The following is a 4813-nucleotide window of genomic DNA, read 5'->3' as shown; positions in this document are numbered from 1 at the left end:
TTGATTGGAGGGCTTAGACCATTTGCATTTATTATTATTGTAGAGAGATGGATTTTTCCTGCAATTTTAATTTATTTTTAATGCTTAATTCAGATAATTCTCATTAACTGCATATTAGTATGATTCATTCCTATGCTGTTTTTCATTTTTATTTATTTATTCTTTCTGCATAAAATATTTAATTGAGCATATTTTGTTGTGTTGACTCAGTGGTCATAAATTCTTTTTTTAAGGAGAGAGAGAGAGAGAGAGATAGAGAGAGAGAGAGAATCTTTTCTTTTCTTTTCTTTCTTTTTTTTTGGTAGATGGACACAACACAGTGCCTTTTTATTTATTTATTTTTTTATGTGGTGCTGAGAATCGAACCCAGGTCTGCCCATGCTAGGTGAGTGCTCTGCTGCTGAGCCACAATCCGAGCCCTTAAATTCTTTTTATTTCTGTTTCTAATGGAAGTTTTTATTTTATCTTAAATTCTAAAGTATAGTTTTCCTGAATAAAGTAATCTTGGTTGGCACCAGATATCTTTCAGAACCCTCCTTACTTTTAGAGTATGGTTGAGAAATCTGTTGCAGTACAAATTGACTTATCTCTAAATGTGTCCTGCTATTTTTCTCTTGTGGCTTTAAAATTCTCTCCTTCTTGTGCATATTACAAATTTTAGTTATAATGTTTTGGATGGAATAATTTTGATCTTGCCTGTTCATTACTCTAAATGGCTGCTGTGTTTGGATTTCCATCTTATACCCAAACCCAAGGTTTGGAAACTTTTATATTATTTTATTGAAAATGTTGTACATGTCTTTAGTTTGTATTTTATTCTTCTTATATACCAATAATTGTTATATTTGGTCTCTAAATATTATCCCAGATTTTTTGAATATTCTTTTCATGGTCTCTTAACATCTTTTATTTACTGTCAACTTTATTTTTAGGATTTTATACTTTGAGACCTGAGAACTAGTCATCAAAGTGTCCTAATCTATTGATAATGCTTTCCATCAAATTTTAATTTTTTTTTTTTTGTGTGTGTGTGTGTATCTTTCATTTCCAAGAGTACTGTTTGGTTGTTTTTTTAGAATTGCTAACTATTAACCAAAATGGTCCTAATCCATCTTTACGTGCCTTCCTGTGAGTCTGAGTCACTTTCATCTTTAATAAAGACACAGCATTATTGGATTAGAGCCTACCCTATTCTGATAGGACCTCATCTTGCCATAACTAATTATATTTTCAACAATCCTGTTGCTAATTAAGGTCACATTCTGAGGCTTGGAAGGACACAAAGTTTGGCAGGACACCATTCAATCCTGTACACATTTCTTCCAAAACTCGACACATCTACCCAGATCTCTTCAGCCCTGCTACTCCAGTGGGTCAGTCATTGGCTGTGCCACAGAGCTCGTATAGGACAAAGTTGTCTTCCAAAATTCCATGGTAACCAACCTGACATTTGACCTAATTTTGTCATACATAAGCTTCCATGAAAGCCCTAGCCAGATTAATACATGGAACATTCAGACATCCTGAGAGGGAAAAGGCTTTTTGAGAATAGGCCAGGGTTTTCAGTTCCACCAAGTCAAGAATCCAAAGTTTGATAGCATAAAGCATTTCATACATTAAAATATATTCCAAAAGAAGTCAAGTGAGGACATGGCAGGCAGGTGGCTGTCTGCAAGCCTGGAAAAAACTCCCACCAGAAAATAGATTTGCCAGCCAATTCATCATGGAATTGCACTTTCCAGAACTTTTAGAATTAAATTTCTGTTTTTGTATGTTTTCTTTTTTGTTTGTGGTACTGGGGATTGAACCCAGGAACTCTTAACCCCTGAGACAAATGCCCAGGACTTCTTCTATTTTATATTGAGACAGGATCTCACTAAGTTGCTTAGGGCCTCACTAAATTGCTATGCTGGCTTTGAACTCGTGATCCTCCCGAGCTGCTGGGATTAGAGGTGTGTGCCACCGTGCACAGCTTCAGTGTCTGTAGTTTAAGCAACCCAGTCTGTACTATTCTGATATGGCAGCCTTAGACTAATACATTAGCACAGGAGCAAAGAAATATCCAAGCGATTTTAGGGGTGCACAGATGGTTGCCTATGTCCTCCCCAAATGCAAAAGATTAATTCTAACATCCAAGGTGACAATATTAGGTATTATTGACTGTGGAGACAATCAGGCCTTGAGAGCAGAACCTTCATAATTGGGCTTAGTGCCTTTATAAAAGAGATCACAGATATCTTGCTAGTTCCCTCTCTCATGTGAGAACACATTGAGAAGTCACATCTATGAACAAGGAAATAGACCCTCAACAGACACAGAATGTGCACAAATTGTTTTGGAAACCTGAACTTCCAAAACTGTGAAAAATAAATCTTTGTTGTCTACAAAACTGTGTGCGCATGTGGATGCATGCACACACACACACACACACACATATATGATGTTCTACTCTGTATTTTCAAAATTCATGCTTTTCTTCTTCTTTTAGCTCACTGAAAATTTTAACTGTAAACTTTCTAAATAATTTCTCAACCATTTTCTCTATTGCAATATCAATGTGATCATTTGTTGAAGTATTTACTGTTTGGGGTTGTTTGTTCCTTTTCTTTTTGTACTGCTAATTTCCACCCTCTGCCAGCATGATTATAATCTCCACTTTTATGCAATAGACAATTTAGAGCTCCTATCCTGTAAGTGCCCCAGGCTGGGTGAAAATCCAGATGTTCATACTTTCACTTAACTTGTGATTTCTGCTGTTTTCAGTATCAGCACCACTTTGAGAGAAGACACTAAAGTTTATCACATTAAGAGAAGACACTGAACAGAGCAAAGCCACATATTTATCAATCTTAAGGAAAACAAAAACTTGAAAATGCTCTCTACAGTCTCTAAGACAGGTATATTATCATAGGAGTGTTCAAGAATAGTTTGATAAATTTATTATTAAATCTAGTAAAGATACTACTATGTTGTTTAGGGGGAGAAAAGTGGAGGAGAGAAAAATTGGGATTTGAGACAGTTGCAGGTAAGGTAAGAGGACAAAGAAGGATTAAGAAGAGCAAGTGTAAATCTGGGCTTGAAAAACACAGAATGATTCCAGTTAATGTTCTGAAAGCTTGGAACTAATGCAATTAAATGGGTTGAAAGTTCAGTATCAATAACTAGGGTAACAACTATGAAATCAGAATGAAGAGTGATATATATATATATATATATATATATATATATATATATACCCACACACATATGTGTGTGTCTGGAGATATATATATCCAAGTTGGCAATATACCCATTCATAATAATTTATGCCAATGGGGAGAAAATACTTTGAGTCTTCCTTCTTCAAGATTTGGGACATTTGGAAGATGCCTATCACTCTTCATGTTTTGTTTCTCCTAGAGGTGTTGAGCACAGCAACCGTTGGTTGCTATTGATTTCCAAACACCCAGTTCTTTTTCATCAGTCCAGGGGCCTGAGGCTGCATGCTTGCAGGGTTGTTTTGTTGTCTGTTGATTATTTCTACTGAGTGCAGGAGCACAGGATGTGGGTTCAGGGTTGTCACACTGCTTTTGGCCACTGGACACCCACTTCCTCCTAAGGGCCTTCTTTAATGTGGCATAGAGCTTTGTAATTGTCTGAAAGTGTGGAACCTGTGATGGTGTGTTTCTGTAAGTGGTGTGTGGCGCAGAAGCCTCCCTCCTGACTGTTGTAAATTGCTGGGATACCATTCCTGTGACTGTAAAATAGAGTCATTTGGCCTTCCTGTGTCTGACTTCCCGTTTCCCATGGTTGTTAATCACCAGTGCAGGCTCCCCTCTGCTGGGTCTTCCCTGGAGTGGTGCAATCAAGCACCTGGTGATTGCCTACAACCATGGGGCCCATGGGTCATCTGTGGTACTGACCCTATACCTAGGCTGATCTAGATTACTGGGATACTGACCCTCTGACTGGGATAGAGAGACACTTGGCCCAAGAGAGCTCTTAATGCCTGTGAGTATGAAGAGTGAGCTCTGTTCCCCTCTGCTGACTGGGTAAAAGAGTCAGTTGGACAGCCTGCCCCTGGTCTCTTACTGTTCAAATTTTGAATTGCTGCACTGGTTCCTTCTTCTGGGATATCCTTGATACTGTGCTATCCAAGCACCTTGAATCCTTCTACATCCATGAGGCCTACAGATAAAGCTGTCTCTGGCCTCCCTGTACTACAGAAGCCTCAGTTCTGGTGGGTACAGCCCATTGGGTTTTACTCATCACCAATGATGGGGTGGGGTGTCAGTTGGCCCATCTTTGTCTGAGCTCCCACAGAGGCTGTGTTGAGTGCTGGGTCAGAGTTAGCACTCCCTGAGAGTAATTAGCTCTTAGTCAGCTCCACTGCACTCTTTTGGTCCATGGTGAGGGAAAGGGGGTTTCAGTAACTTTCTGTTAGCAGTGATTCCTCTACAGGTAACTTCTAGACAGATTATTGGGATAACCCATTTCAGAGGTATTTCCACAGGTATGGATGCCTGTTGTGGGTACAGGGGTGCAAAGGGTGGTTTCGGGTTCGTGTGCCGCCCACAGCCTCCTCATCACCACGGAAGGGAAACTGTGGAACTGGGTTCGAAATGAGAAGGGGCAGCTGGGCCATGGTGACACCAAGCGAGTGGAAGCCCCCAGACTCATCGAGTCCCTCAGCCACGAGGCCATCGTATGGGCTGCATGTGGGCGCAACCACACCCTGGCCTTGACGGAAATGGGCTCCGTGTTTGCTTTTGGAACAAAATGGGACAGCTGGGGCTTGGCAACCAGACAGATGCCGTCCCTAGCCCTGCGCAGA

The sequence above is a fragment of the Marmota marmota genome, unplaced genomic scaffold, assembly GCF_001458135.2.
Source record: "Marmota marmota marmota unplaced genomic scaffold, marMar, whole genome shotgun sequence".
NCBI lineage: Eukaryota > Metazoa > Chordata > Mammalia > Rodentia > Sciuridae > Marmota > Marmota marmota.
This window is presented reverse-complemented; position numbering follows the sequence as displayed.